Raw genomic sequence first — 16,342 nt, forward strand, 5'->3', positions numbered from 1 at the left:
GCCCGAAGTGTTGCTGCTCGCAGCAACGTATCCCATGATTCCGGCATACGTCAGTGCCAGCAACGTCTACGTTGCGCTAAAGCTCTCTACCAGCTCTTCTTCTAGGTTAGGAAAATCACTTCTGGCATCGCTAAAGTGTAATTTTGGGCTTAATTGGGAGGCTGAGTGCTTCAGCTTGGCTTGTCAAAAGCTATCGCTTCAGAAAATCCAAGGGTCGTAGCTGGGCACCACGAGGCGAGAGAAAACGCCAGTTGGCATTAGAATCTGCCTGATACAGCAACAGCAATAAGGGCTACAGTGAGTCCAGTATATGTACAAGGACATGCACGCCTTCCACTATACACTCGGCGACAATGTGTCCTTGACCTCGAAGCTTTCAATGAAGCTTGCCACACAGTACAGTGCTTTCCCGTGTCCGAAACATTCGCGACTGCCACAACCAGGGTGGGTTTTTTTTTTTTTCGCCTTCATAATTATCCTGTAATCTCCTCACGCATTACCGTTAGCGCTCTGGCACGGCTCGTTCGGAGCGGCGGGAATGAACTTCGCTCCTCGTGTCGGTGACAGCACGAAGGCGCCAAAACTAAGCAGGTGGCGAGGCCCAAGCACTAATGTGTCACGTGACGGTGCTCTACGGGCACCCCTCCTAGGGCAGACACTTTCCACGTTGTAACAGAGGAGCCTGAACGGATAGCCTATACGCTAGAAGGAGAGAGAGAGAGAGAGAGAGAGAGAAGGGAAGACGGAAAGGCAGGGAGGTTAACCAGACTGAGTCCAGCTTGCTACCCTACACGTGGGGAGGGGAATGAGGACTGAAAGAGGGAGAGAGAGAACTTAGGTGTAGGATGTCTACAGTCGGGCACTCAAGTCTGTTGCCCTCAGGTAGAGAAAAAGCGCTCGAACTGCTTTCTGGGCCAATGAGCTGTGAGGCCAGGCTCCCAAGATCTTCGCTTCCGTAAATGGCCTGTCATTCAGTCTATTTAAGGCACACTAGAAGGCGGTGCGTAATTAAAGACACACGCTACTCATTAGCGCTGTCGCCAGCCATCGCTTACCTTCGCCACGAAAGTGTCAGTGCTATGCTAATGCGCATGTTTTATACCCGCCGGGGTTGCTCAGTGGCTGTGGTGTTAGGGCTATTGAGCACGAGGTCGCGGGATCGAATCTCGGCCGCGGAGGCCGCATTTCGATGGGGGGCGAAATGCGAAAACACCCGTGTACTTAGGTTTAGGTGCACGTTAAAGAACCCCAGGTGGTCGAAATTTCCGGAGTCCTCCACTACGGTGTGCCTCACGATCAGAAAGTTGCTTTAGCACGTAAAACCCCGTAATTTAAGAATGCGCATGCTTTGCATGACTGGGCAGTTCGCCTTCGAACGTTGAAACGGGAGCTTTGGCTATGTTCCATGTTGCTGCCTGTGGAGAGCGTAGTCGGATTCACAAAACTACGCGGGATTTCAGAAAAAAAAGGGCTATTTACTCAACCCGGAGGCAGGCGGGCCTCGACTTCATATTTGCTGCTTGTACTCGTGTGCGCGACCAACACATAGCACTGTACCGTTTTTATTGGCGGCATGCTGAAACTGGGCTGAAATTTATCTCTCTCGAGGGAACCCACACCTCGCAAATGTTTGACGGTGGCTGAACAACGCACGTGGTATCACGCAGGTCAGAACTGCCGCGGTGACTCAGTGGCAATGGCGATTGCTGTCGAGAGCGAGGCTGTGGGTTCGGTTACCGGCCGGCTGATTTCGATGGCGGATGGACGCAAACAAATGGGGACGAGGTGACGTCGTCAGTCTTGTATGACGTCAGTAGTAATACTGAAGATGGTAAATTGTATAGAAAAGTTAATTAGTAGTGATTATGGCCAAATATTGTGAATTGAAGTGTATGAAGATGAATTAGGGGAATTACAGTCAAGTAATGCGAACAAGGTAAAGTAAGGTTTCTTAAGGTTGAGTAAGTTGACTTAAAGCGCAGTAAAGTAAATTAAGATGATGTAAATTGAGCGAAGGCGAATTAAAGTGGGTTAAGGTAAAATAAGGTGGATTTGAGGTCTTTGAATTCAAATTACGCAATAATTCTAAACTGACTAAATCTTTTTTCATCACGATCAGATAACCGATGGCCATCGGCCCTCTTTTCTATGATTGGAACATTATTTTTCATCGAGCCTCAAGCGAATGGCATAGAAAATGATGATAGGAACCTGAAACAATGGCAATGTTGTATCTGCAGATCAAGAAAAAGAAAAGAAAAAAAATAACAGAAATATCCTGCATGCCTTAATTCTTGATCAAACCATGTAGGAGGACGACAGGCAGTACCGTCGTCCGCTCAGCGAAAGCTTCGAGATTGTGTCTTGTCAGTTATTGCCTTTGACATTTTCATTCGAGACTGTCACAGAGTGTTCGATAGAATTCGCTTGTCAAAGCCGCATTAGCCTCTTTGCTTCTATTGTGTGCCAGACAGGTGGTCCGATTTGCGTCTCCTCAGATTTCTGTAACTGACGTCCGCTTGACTGCTCCATCCGAACATCCGGTCGCATTTTCTAAGAGGGCTTTATAGCTTATCGTATTGGAATCTGCCCACGACAGCTAAATATATTCCTTCATATCTGATTCACTGCGAGCCGAAGAAATCTCGAATTTCACTAGCGCAGCGTTTCGTAAACGCCTTTTCTTCTCTCCTTGCTGCGCAGTTGTCGCCTAAATAGCTCAGTTGCCATGGCGGACGTGGTATTTCCTATAAAGGTATGCACTTACAACATTTAGGTCGCCATATTGTAGCACAGCTACCTCGACGAAAAGGTGCGGCTTATCTGCATAGTCCCGCTTATCTGCTGCAGTAGGGGCGCGCGAATAGCGATTGTTTAGACAGAGACCAATACGAATCGAGTAGTGCCAGAAGAGAATGGAATCGAACGTCGCGTAGTTTTCGAATAACGAACAGCCCTTATCACAGTTAGTGTAAAACTATGCTCACATCCTAGTATTCTTGAAGTTGGCAAGCTTTTGCCATTACATAGTAAGTCACGAAGCATTGTTTAATAAAAGCAGAAATGGAACATTAGGGGCAAACAAGTAGTATCTTCCAGCAGAACTTTTTGCTGGGCTAGTTGGTGCACGTTACTGAAGTACTAAAGCGCCGAACAGACGACACAAGAAGAGACACGGAAGCGCTCGTCCGTGTCTATTCTTGTGTCGTCTGTTTGGCGCTTTAGTACTTCAGTAAAGCAGTATCTTCGCATGCACAGAGTTGCTCAGGGAGTGCGAATGATCGCTGTACAGGCGGTGGAGTATGGCTACCTAAGTGACGTAGCCTACTCCACTACGCAAGTTATCGTGTTTTATGTCTATATACTATGACCCCGGGAGTGAAAATTTACCGGACTTTTGAACCAATTTTGTGTTTATTTGGGGCGCAGTTGGCGTTTTGAAGTGTTCGAAAATTATTCAAATAGCATTCGCATTTACGCATAGTGACTATTCTATTCGAAGACCGAATCAAACAGGGCACTATTCGATTCGTTGTTTGAAAATCTCGAATGTTCGCACACCCCTCTCCAACAGCACAGTGAAATCCATGTATATGAGTTTAATATGGCAGTCTATGCGACACACTCATCGTTTCTTTGGGTCGTGGACTTCATGGCAGGTCAGCGAGGCTATCAAGGCGGAGAGGCGAAAACGCTTGTGTTAACGACGAAAGCTTAAGTAACTCAATAAACTAGCTTGGCGAGCTGGTTCGTAATGCTTATGGGAAAAGAAGATACAGCGCAATAAACAGACAAGGCCACGAGGGGGCATCGACACGAACACGCGCCGATGTCAGTCTGGATGCTGTCTCGCGCTTGTCTGTTTCTTGCGCAACAACTTTTTCCCCCCTAAGTTTAAGAAAGACAGCGCCCACAACGGCTTCAATCAGTACCATAAAGAGGCCGTGTGCGCTCACAGTGTGTCTTCTTTTCTTGCGCCAGCTACGCGTGAGAAGAATTCTCAGCTACAGAAAAGCTTTCACAGCCGAGCTGGTCTTCGTCGTGGATCGTAAAGCACGAAACGAGAAGCGCATTGTGCTTCACAAGGTCACGCTACACGGCTTTAAAGCCCTGTGGATCGAGTGATGAGACCCGCACACGCCGTGTTCATTACGTAAATATACGGGGTGCTTCGCAACCTAGGGGTGATACTCTGAGGTTGGGATTGATAATATTCGTGGAGGAATCGAGGGATCCTAGTATCTGCAACGAGTTTCGGAGTAGCGCTTCCATTATTTGATTGCAGTCCTTTCAGGCCGTGAACTTGACTTTGTCGCCCTCTTACGTCACGGGGGCGAGTGCAAGGCGGCGAAAGTGAGAACGGGCTAATTCGATAAAACTAGAACACTGACCTCACATCTTTGGAGGTACAAGTATATAGCGGCAATAAATTTCAACTTTCTGAAGGGACCGTTGACCGCTCTATTTCGCGCCGTGGTATTGCTGACCACATGGCGTGGTTTGACATAGCTTTCGTGCAAAGGGTTCGTGGCCGCTCCTTAACACCAGTAACTGTAAAGCCTACACTTTATCCTTTTTAAAAATAAAATTTGCAGTTATCTGTGTAGTATGAGAGAAAAAGAATGTCCCTGTCTTTACTACGTAACTTCGAGGCTAATTGTTAGGGCACCGTGCGATAGCACAAGCACCTTTACTTGGATGACAATTTTATCTTTCCGATCACGCGAACTAATTAAGGACAGCATGTTGCATACTTCTCAGCATTGTGTTTTTGGAATAACCTGACTTCAGATGTAAATTTGGCTGTACTACGTGCCTTGAAACATAGTTTCTTCCCTGCTGGAAAGCTAATATTTGATGTGCATTTCTGCACATTGTATTCGTTATTGCAATATTTGGGATCTCGAGTGCTGCCATTATGTAACGTATCTTATGGGCTGCCTAATACCTAATATATTTCTTATTCAATTGGCAATACGTAGTTAATATTTGTTAGCTTAACAATATAAACTTCCGATAACTCAAAGTTCGTATTTTTGTGCTTGCTGCTATTAAAGTACTATACATTTATGTACGGAAAGTCCGCATACTGCTTTATCTTCTGGAACCAACTCCTGCATATCCCATTATGAAGGTACGCCAATTAGTTACTGAATTAAACTGAAATCCTTAAAAAAATTGGAATCGTATCCACAGAAAAAAATTTCTCAGAGAACCGCTCATAAGCACAGATGCTAGCCTATAGTCGAGTTGGACACATTATTGTAAAGGCACTTGATCTATGTCAGACAGCGCTTCGGGACATGAAGCTTCTTGAAGTCGGCCCCTTATCATTGGTAAACGGGCCGCAGATAATTTTTCCATATAGACGGAACAAATTAGCACAGCATCAAATAAAAGAAAAAGAAACTTCAAGTACAAGGAACAAGAATGGTGGCGGCAAATGCTACACAGCGAATCACTCTCTGACCAATTGCGGGCAGTCTAGAAGGCCCGCGATGTGGCTGAAGGGCTCGGCCTGACAGTCCCAACGTGGGAGCGGCCCGCGTCAACCTATGGTTGACCTTCAGGACCAAATAAAGTTCTTCATACCATACCATACAGTCTAAAGACATGAAACTATGTTAGCAAGCGCTACGGTGGGAGTGATGATGAGGATCGTGATGATGCTCGAAAACATTCCAAGTAACCACAATAAGGGACGGGCCAGGAATGGTGTGGTTGATGTGCACAGATACGGACTTGTTGAAAACAACATTCGAAAGGCGAAAATTGCGAATAAAAACTGACTCGTCATCCCGACCCCGCGAAAGTGGAAGGGCACCTAAGCTGTTAGAAAACCACTCAAATGCCGCCGGTGAGGATATGAAATGGTTTATTGTTCTGCCTAGTCATAGCACCACACCGTTGTTGTGGCATTATGATTTTCCACTCTTCGACGTTCATCGTATTCACGCTGCTCTTCGGGAGTCTTAACTTTGCGTGGTCTACCCATAGTGGTCTTGCAACGAATTGAACGAGTTGCTGGGCAGGTTTGTATATGAAGTTTGGTGACGACACTCACTGATTCGTGTGCTGCGGTTGCCCCTTTCCCACCAGAACAGCAACCGTAATCTTTACCGGGAAATACACGCGAGGAGATGGAACGTGCCTCGCATTGTTCACAGGTGCCTTATCCTCTATCCTGCGGTTTTCACGCTTGTTCTATGCTTTTTCTTAACTGAAATGAATACTGAGCTGTGTGTTGTATGGCTGATTCCAAAGGAGATATGTACTGTTTCTCGGTTCAATTTCCTTTCTTTCTTTCTTTCTTTCTTTCTTTCTTTCTTTCTTTCTTTCTTTCTTTCTTTCTTTCTTTCTTTCTTTCTTTCTTTCTTTCTTTCTTTCTTTCTTTCTTTCTTTCTTTCTTTCTTTTTGCTGAGGAACACGAAAAGTTCCGACCAACTAGAGGCTACCAGCTTCGCTGCGAAACAGTCGTGTGCACTTGAGAAGTGCGACGACATGAATGAATGGTCGGGCAGCAATGGAGACATATCTTCTTTTTATTTCAAAGAAAGCATTTCACAGCGCTTCTGTTCGCGCGATTCTAGCTTCTTGACTAATTGCATAGGTGGCGTTGACATGTAGCATTACTATCTGACAGCAACTATACAGCGAGGTGTCTGCGTGACCCCTCAACGTCGGGAACACCTTGCTATTTCAAACACACACATCAGGGAGTACAGGGAGTCATCAAAAAATATATGCAAATGAACCAAAGGTAGTTATTCTTAAACAGACCCCGGTCTTCGATGTCACTGTAAATTTTCTCTTGTCTATTTCTGCTCTAGCGTTGAATGTCTATAACTATGGGTGCTTACTTGGGTTGTCTGGTTCATTAAGATGTCAGAAAAGCACTAAGAGGAGGCAAACAAGAGGGAAGAGGCAAGCCTTCTCAGCTATGTGTTGTGCTTGTGTATGTCACTCACTTCTTCCATCCAGCTGCTGCCCATTTAGGATGATGTACCGTAACTGTTTGCTGTCACTTGTCATGCATTCGGTTCGCCTTACTTCTCCTAAGGAAGAGAGAGAAATCAACCTGGAAACGCTTTTTGTATTAGTTGACGTTGTTATACCCACCTTGCTACAGACGGCCGGAGAAAGGTTAACATAATTATGAATATTAAATTAAATCTTTCCAATATTGAACGTGCACCCTCTATATAGTCGCCACCATGTCGATTCTTCCAAATATTTTTAATGCTCTGACTAGCTTTGCACGATTTCCTTTAATCACCAACTACACCACCCCCGCCAGACCTACATACAATAGACACTATGATGCGTCGAATCTACATCCTCTTCATCACGCAGTGAGATGTTTAAGTAAGGTTGTTTTATCAGCACTACCAAAACACTGAAACCCTTTGCCTGGTAATTTCCGATCTGTATCGACTGCTGAACTTCATACACCACAAACCATGGATATTTTTCGTTGCATCTTGTAACTCCTACTCCTGCGATAGCACTCTGTGACTGTGGCATGTTGAAATACATAAGTGCAGTAAGTAAGCCTGTAACGGCTCTTTGCATGAGCCGTCGGTCCCGGTATCACGTGATTTTCGGGGTCGTGAAAATTCCTGGATCAAAAATCAAATCAAAATGAAATCATTCTGTTGAAACAGCAGAAACAAAATCGAAGCCTTACTAAATAAATCTCAAATAATTGTAAAGCAATGCGAAACAACCGTAATACATAAAAAATATGACCATACTAACATGTTTGATGCGCTGGATGTGGTGCATGGGTATATCACAAGTGTACGCATCATATCGTGTTTCGCTTCCCTCTCAAATCGCGAGCCCCAATTGAGTCTTGTGCCCTCGTTCTTGCTCTTTGTTTCGCAGGACCGGTGAAGCGACGCGGGCGCCCTGATTGGCTGAGTAGCTCGGTGTCCAGGCTTCCACCAATAGGAGACGACGGCGACGCCACGTGACGTCACCAGTGCATCTCGTGCAGGCCCACAGTCAACGGCGCTCGCATCGCGGCCAATCGACAGAGTGACGACAACTGTCTTCTGCGAAGACGACGATGACGTCAGCGACTACGTCAGAAGCTGCACACATCGCAGTGAAGCCAGGAATGGAGCGAGTGCATTTTCTCATGTTAGGTTAATGAATCGCTCCTCGCGAAAACCGTACACACACACACACACGATAAAAAAAAAGAGACGGAGCGGCGTTATGAAGTGAGAACTGCTTGCGGTTTTCAAATACAGCAGGGGCCATGTTTTGAGCTTGTGACGGGGGTTGGAGGGGCACGCTTATACATATATTAGGCCGCTGAACTGTCGGATTTCGCTGCGTCCGTCCCCATGGCAACACACAAGGTCACGCTTCTTCACATTTCGTGAATTGTTTTTTTATCTATATCGTTCTTTTCTCTTCGACTTTTCGTCACAAAGTGAAATCTTGTAAGTCAAGTGGAAGCTACGTCTTGGAAGATAGCGTGCAAATTACCTATGCTGGTACTGCGTAACGCGTCCATTGAGCTGGCATGCGTTGCTGCAGGTAGAGATAAGAGTAATGATTTGAGTGTCTTGTTTCGCATGTTTTCCAGACGGTACAACACGACCAATTTTGACGGAGGTTCATTTACCAGAACACGTGGCAGATGTAACGCAAAGAATTCGCCATTCATAAAAGTAAAAAAGAAAGAAAAGCGCATACTCCAGACGCCCAATGTGCATAATTCTATGTGATCATATGGGTTAATATAGGAAAATCTGTTTTTCCCCAATAAACCTATGTAACCACATAGGGTAATGATACGGGACGCATCCATCTTGGCCTTTGTGGGAAATGCCCCATGCATGCAGTCAAATTTCGCGCGTTTCAAACAATGATTCCTCCCTAGTCGAGAAAATGTTTCAGAAGCGACCCGTAAACAACCTAAATTTTGATATATGCAAGAAGCAAGGAAGAAATTAAAATTAAAGAAAAAACAGACGCGAGAGAATAGTAAGCCGATTGACTTCTATTTTTGTATATGTCTGCGTACGGCAGTACAACTTGCCGTTTCTCGGCGCTATTATCACTCACCGATGAAAATTCTCAATGCTGAACATAGATACTTTCTCCGTCTCTGATATTTGGAACCGCATCAAAATCATCTAGACTGTGATTAGCCTTATCCGACAGAACGTTTCGTTCGGATTGCACGATTTTTACTCTGAAGCTCGCGTAAAGCTTTGCGCTGCGGGCTTATCACGTAAGTGCGCAGTGTGGAATTCTTTTGTACGTGTGTTACACCGGCACACTACAACATTTTGCCCAATATCACTCAACAAGCTCAGGAAAACTTGAAGTAGCTAATGTTTCATTCGACAACAATATACAGGAGCCAAAGCGTTTGCTAATTTTCGAAGATGGGCAGATTATCACATTTTCCAAGCACTCGCAGCAATAACGTCTGTTCAAACTGACTCAACGCTTTGAAACTCAATCGACACATTGAAAAAACAGTTTTCGTGGGTTTCAGTACGTTCCGTAAATAAATCTCGAGCCGATCGCCCGCTACTGCGCGATTCCGTCGATGTGATTAACGAGTAGATGAACATACAACAAGCCCATCTTCTCACTCTGTCTCTTGTTCGGATGAAATGAGCATATAGATGAGGACTCGATGTGATTTACATTACAGTAAATGAACTCGTTTGCTTTTTTACATGTAATGATGACTGCTGCCACGTGGTTAATATCTTGATGAGCTTAATAATTATTCCGTGAATGCCTTAACACTTATTGGAAGTCCTAGGGAATGTAAACAAGTTCTTTTGATATCTCTTCGCGTCCCATTGTTTAGATGAAACTACATCTCGCCGAACAGAGTTCAAGTTTGTTGACTTGTCTTTTGCACATTTGTTGAAGCTGACTTGAGATGACGACACGACTAAATGTTTCAAAAGTTGTTGAGGAAAGCGCTTCCTGTTTCTGCAACTGAGTTGACTATACTTACGTGCTTGCTTACGTACTTGCGTACTTACGATGATGATGAAATGACGACAAGACTAAATGTTTCAAAAGTTTAGAAAAGCACTTCCTGTTTCTGCAACTGAGTTGACTGTACTTACGTGCTTACGTACTTACCTATGTACTTACGTACACTATTCCGTACTTACGGATCTTCAAGTTGGCGAGCATTTGTATGCAAATAGCTCGCATTTCTTTAGGCATAACGGTGTGCTCTTTCTAGGGCGGCCAAGACCTCGCTCTTAACAAACCGAACTTCGATTATGTGAGAAACTTAACGAACTAATCCAATGCTTCTTACCGTACCAGAACTGAAGGTAATGTGTTTCGCTGAACATCTCAGTAATGCTACTGGCTCCTGAAGCAGAACAAACTTCGCTATATCGAAACACAGTATTCACGCATATCGCGTACTACGAAATGAGTCTAAATTTAGGTAGTGAAAATATAAGTGGTAATTAAATTTCATGACCACTGAAGGAAGAAAAAAGAAGGTTTAAGATGCTAAACTACAAAATAATTGTTATAAAAAAGAATCCCCGAAATATTTGTCGGATCTAAAGGATTAATAATTTGTTGTCGTAGTGGTACGGCAACTAATAAGTGTTGCGAAAGGACGTCTCGGCGCCGAGTCTTCCTCGAGGACGAAAACAACCGTGTGCTCAATAAGAAAGTTAATTCGTCACGTAAAGTAAAAAAATTGCGGTTTTAACAAACGAATGCCCATTTCCGGTTAGCACACCTTCCGGCGAAGGTGCGCTTTGCACTAGACACGATATCGAGACGCCTATGCACCAACGTATGAGTTACAACGTGTACCTCATGCACCACAACACGTACACACTTGACTGCAGAGGACGGCACGACAAGTTATCCGATAGTTCCGGGCACCGCCATTTTTGTACTCGCAAGCAGAATTATACGCATGGAAACGCAAGCAAAGCCACACACCTACACGGGGTCCCCACGGAACTGTAGTGACTCAGCAAGAACTTAGGGTATTTTCAATGTCGTTGTAACTACATAGTGCAAGCCCCCCGATCTTTTCTTTTCTTTTTTTCAAAGCGAAGGCCAGGTGGCCTATATACGAAGAAATGCCGCGAAGAATGAGAAATTCCCGAGTGAACGTCATGTTTTGCTGTCGAAGCGTGAGCTCTGATGCTCTGGTGCTGATGTCAAATGCGTATCACAGCTCCTGTGAAGATTGTTCGTTTTTCTCTCCGTGCCTCCCTTTCGCCTGTGACTATATCTTGACACAAATTGAAAAGCTCTAATCAAACTTTACTATCATATCTACGTTTTTTTTTTTTGTTAGGCCTAACTGCCAACTGCTCCGTAAAATGGTTGCGCACCTCGGCACAGCCCGACATTATGCCAGAAACTTTTAATTTGACGTCGTAATTCCACTCACGTGTGTATAGTACAGCAGGCGTTAAACAATAATTGTATCACTGAAATACGTAGTATCCATGCCGGCAACACTTGTTGGTAATTGACTGCAACAAAACGGGAAGTTTGGCTACTGAAGAGTCCGCTATTCCGAAACCGTAATAGAAACAAACAACGAAACGTCGCCCGAGAAAAATATATAAAGGAGCAAACTGAAATTATTAAATCATTTACGCTTGCTTTAGAGAAAAAGATCCTTTACTATATACTAGGAACATAACAGAATGTTGCGAGTATATACATATCATGCATAATAGAGCGTGGGTATGACATTCGACGAGCACGAGTCGCCTCTAGTCGTTCGGACGTGTCATGCTCACTGTAAAGAGCGTCAATGGCTCTTTGCGGGGCACCTTTGCATGCCGCTTGTCGTAAAAAAAAAGCAGTACGTAAAAGTCGACGTCCAAAAATTGTACGTCAAAATTTGTATGTCGTCAAACTTTCGACTGTTGGCGCCCGGTCTGACGTCTCCTCGCTTTCATTTGTTTTTTTTTTCTCTCATTGTTTCTCTCCCATCGATTTCCATGGTAACCAAGAAACATTACCAAGTCGCACGTTAAAAAAAGTCGATAACACTGCTGCGGAAGCTCTAAAGTGCGCCGTGGAATTTGATAAGCAGGCGGGTGCAGGCTGCGATAAAAAGCTACCCCGGACTGGTTTCTTGGCAACTCATTAGACCGATATCTCCTCGAAAACTCGCGCTCTAATCTCAGTTCCGCGAAATTAAAAGTTCTTATCTGTGTTCAGGCGGCGCGAAGTTTTTCAGCGGCTGGTGCTAAAGAAGACGTGCCGTGAATAAATGGATAAACGTGGAGAACGTGCGCGGACGGCCATAAAGCGCCAACTGTCGGGGGAAAACGAAACAAAGGAAATCGAACTGGAACAAGAAGCGGGAAGAGAACAAACGAGGAGTAACTGGATCTTGTTCCTATCTTGGAACCAAGAGACGGGAAGCGAAACAGATGCAGTTGGAGGACGGAGCGATAATTTTCCAGTGAGCGTCGAGGGTCATTAAGAACAACGTTTGCAACGCTATTCATTGCGGACACCGCTGGTGGCTCGCTCTCGTGGTGATGACTGAGCAACATAAAAAAAGGAGGGTGGAGGGTAGACGGAGTCGAAACGGGTTTCTCCTCAATTGTCGCGACGCACTCAGACGATTCAAAGAAAAAAACAAAGAAAGCGCCAAGGATACGAAAAAAATCAGCGTGAATAAAAAAGAAAAAAAGAAAAAGGAAACGAGGCTCGTTTAGCGTAGTATATGCAGTCATGCGACTCAGTTTAAGCACGTCACAAAGGAAAGGGTGTTCGGCCAGCTATGGACTCGAATGCCTTCGCGTATCTTCAAACTTTCAAACTTCCCTGCTATTTTCCCCCCTCATTTTATTATTATTCTTCATAAGCCTGGCGATAATTTTTTTTTCTCGTTAACTACGTCGCATTACACTCGAGCGATCGCCCGCAGAGTCGTCGGCAGTGATGCCTTAACGCTTCTACCTCAAAACATCGTTCCGGAATCGTAGCTAGTAACTTAATTTCTGTGAACGCCAAACCTAATCAAGCTGGTTCCGGGAGCGGTGGGGTGGAGTCGCGGGGGTGGGTCAGGCTGACGAACTTCGCAACCCACGACTGTGCCTCCTTCCCTACGGAAAAACGAAAAACAAACAGAATAAATATGTAAACGAATGGTCGATATCACGTTATCCGGCTCCGGCAGTTACATTATGCGCGAGGCAATGGCGATAAGCCCAACCGAGTTATCAGAAAGGAAAAAAAGACGAAGCCATATAAGTCGTCACCCTCGGGCGAAACAAGATAAAGCGCTTTACGATGAAATTACCTGTGTCCCGATTCCGAGCTGGACACTCAACCGTTACGACACTTCGTCTTGCCTTTTCTTTTTGCTTCTCTTCATTGAAAAGAAGGAAGAAAAAAAAAGGCAGTTAGTGCGATGTCTGTTTCTGTGCTCGCCAACTTACGACGTACTTCATCCACTAGCTGCTTTTTCTAGTTTCTGTTAAGAAATGTGTTCGAAGACGCCAAAGTCACGTATTCTTTTTCGCGTGGTACACACATACAAATTGTTTGTTCCGGTGCGCTAAAGCCTACAATTTACAGAAAGAACTTTTTTTTCTTGTACATTCATAAAGAAACAAGACCCTTTCCTGCTAGCGAAACGAACAAAGGCGGTGGCCGTCTTGAAAGGGAGCGCCGGTAAAATTAGCACGGCCTTGAGGCGCCCTATTTCGAAGCGCAGTGTTTTCCCACCTCTCCCAGTATTTTATGGAGCGAACGTATTTACTACATTCATGTTTGTCCTGCAGGACGATATTACGGCTCTTATCGGGAAATGGAAAAGCCGTTTATTTAGCTTACGCTCGTTTCTTCTACCGCTCGCTTTTACTGGTTCTTTTTTTGTTTGTTTGCTAACTTTCACGTTTTAGGGTATCGCATTCCTTTTCTTCTGCTTTTTCTTTTGCCACTCACATTGGGCAGCTTACAGGCCCGAAGACTCTATCGAAGAAACGAGTATTGTGTATTGCAGCCAAAGAGACGCGTTTTCCTTCCGTCTCAATCTTTGTCCAAGCTTCCTTTGTGTGGCCATTATGGCCTCGCTTAGGGATTACAAGCGCCTGTCGAAGAGCGTGACGCGTGGTGAAAAATCAGAACCATTCGATTTGGTGCTTTCATGGCTGCCTGCTTCAGCGGCAGATACTTCATGACGACGCCCTTATCGCAACGGCTTTTCGTCGCTTTACGGCCGGTCGACTATTAAAAGGAGCGTAGCATTTCTAACGTAACGGCGAGAAACAAGACGTGATTTCGTTTATATTTGTGCGATTTGGCGATCGTAGCGATCGTCTGCATCTAGAGGCTAGCAGACGCAGTGCAGAAGGCGCAGACGCGGGGCAAGAAGACAGTTTTTTTTATTTTTCGTCTGGTTTATATTCATTCGTATTATGCCGGCAGGAATTTCACTTTTGTGCGACAGAATATTTCAATTTTATGCGGGATTTTTACGTTCAACATCTCGGAAAGTATCGGCGAGGCGGATGCGATGTCAAAAGTAATGATATAACGTTTTAGTAAGCCGTTACTTTCTCGCCATGAAGGCCCTGTGAAATCTGCATCGGCCGTGTATTTGAACTCGAAACAGCAGATACATCGCTTTTGGAATGGTCGGTACCTTGAAGCGATGCAGCAAGAAGGAGTCTTTTTCAAAGAATGGTATAGTCAGTGCAACGAAAAAAAAAACGTATATAAGACGGACTAACTTCTGATGCTGAAACTCCACTTGGAAATAAATAAAGGAGATGCTGAAGCATCGCAATGTTCTCATTGCTGTTCACGAAATTGTTCTCTCAACCTTTCGCTTCAGTTCCAAGTAATGAAGGTGGTTCTTTGGAATGGAAATGTCGACACCCTCATTTATCTTTTCTTTCTTTAGATACATGAGGCAAGTACAGGACCTCGCTTGTTTAATTAGATAGGCGTCGAGCTTGAGTCGCATAATTGAAGTGACTCATTAACGCTTTGACGCGCATTAAAGATCCTCGTAAGCCTCGAGAACAAAATAATACCCACCGAACGTGGGAGGAAATGTATGCACATTGACGCTTCCGCCAGTTACTCCACTTGAGGTCAGAGTTAAAAAAAAATATTGCACATAGTGCTTCTTCATTTTCCTCTGGCCTTCGTGGTACACTACTGTTTTTAATTATCTGGTTGACGGCCATACTTTTGTCTATAAGAAGAACAGTCATCACTGTTGCCAAGGAGGAGCTGCTTAAAAATAGATGTAGAGTAATGAACTGCGCATGACAACTCTGAATTTGGTAATATAACGCCTATTGTCTACGTCTTTTTTACCGCGTATATAACCACAGAAGCCATGCTTTTTCTTTCTAAGCGTAAAGTCATTCCATTCTTTTTTTTAATTTTCTTACTTCTTTTTTTTTTTCATCCCTCGAAACGAAAGTTGGGATTGCCGGTTTAATGACATCTGTCAGCTAAGTTTAATTAGTGTCCTTTTTTTCCCGAAACGAACGTTATGCTCACCGACAAAATAACAGGTCTAGAAACAGCAATGGTAAAACTAAAGGTCTGTAAAACAAAGCCGTGAAAATGACTTTTGTTTGAGCGTGTCATTTCAACTTCTGGGAAAATTTAATGCCTGGAGTCCTAAAGAAGAAGTAAAAGAAAAAAAAAGAATGCTCAAGAAATCGCAATATTCTTCTCAGGTATCGGGCACCGCCTGTTTCAATACCGGCACGTTTCAACATTTGCGGTGCACGCCTCCGCACCACCGTTCACAAATCTGGCAGACACACACACGCGCACACCTCTTAAGCGCGCAGCAAGATAAAACAAGAACGGAAAGACGAGGCAATCCAAAAGCACCAACCACGCCCGAAATCTTCGGCCGAGCTGGCGCTTTATAGGCGTTCCCACAGACGCCAAGTCGGGAAAGGTTAATAATAATAATAATATTTGGGGTTTTACGTGCCAAAACCACTTTCTGATTATGAGGCACGCCGTAGTGGAGGACTCCGGAAATTTTGACCACCTGGGGTTCTTAAACGTGCACCTAAATCTAAGCACACGGGTGTTTTCGCATTTCGCCCCCATCGAAATGCGGCCGCCGTGGCCGGGATTCGATCCCGCGACCTCGTGCTCAGCAGCCCAACACCATAGCCACTGAGCAACCACGGCGGGTTCGGGAAAGGTTAGTACTCCGACTATTGGGCTTTCTTTCTTCTCTTCTCGCGCTCCGAATTTTAAACTAGGGCAGGTCGATAGCGCCATCTGTCGCTAGCTCCCCGCAGGCCGCAAAGAAAGACAAAACGACGCGTTTTGTAGGCATGCCACCGGTTGTGCATTG

At 44.7% G+C, this 16,342-nt stretch overlaps 1 protein-coding gene across 8 annotated transcripts in view; it reads left to right on the forward strand.

Moving 5' to 3' along the window:
• The window catches only part of LOC135896516 (mucin-19-like), a 379,214-nt gene extending 363,282 nt beyond the window's left edge, over nt 1-15,932 (forward strand). For 7 of the 8 annotated variants that reach the window (XR_011515084.1, XR_010562723.1, XR_010562721.1 and 4 more), the window contains one exon: nt 7,888-15,932. The gene's annotated coding sequence lies outside the window, so the exon portion shown is untranslated. Of the gene's footprint in view, nt 1-1,667; nt 1,786-7,887 lie in introns of all 8 variants that reach the window. The other variant, XR_011515081.1, reaches the window with a different exon arrangement.
• Nucleotides 15,933-16,342: the final 410 nt, after the last annotated feature.

Source organism: Dermacentor albipictus, chromosome 6, assembly GCF_038994185.2.
Source record: "Dermacentor albipictus isolate Rhodes 1998 colony chromosome 6, USDA_Dalb.pri_finalv2, whole genome shotgun sequence".
Classification (NCBI taxonomy): Eukaryota; Metazoa; Arthropoda; class Arachnida; order Ixodida; family Ixodidae; genus Dermacentor; species Dermacentor albipictus.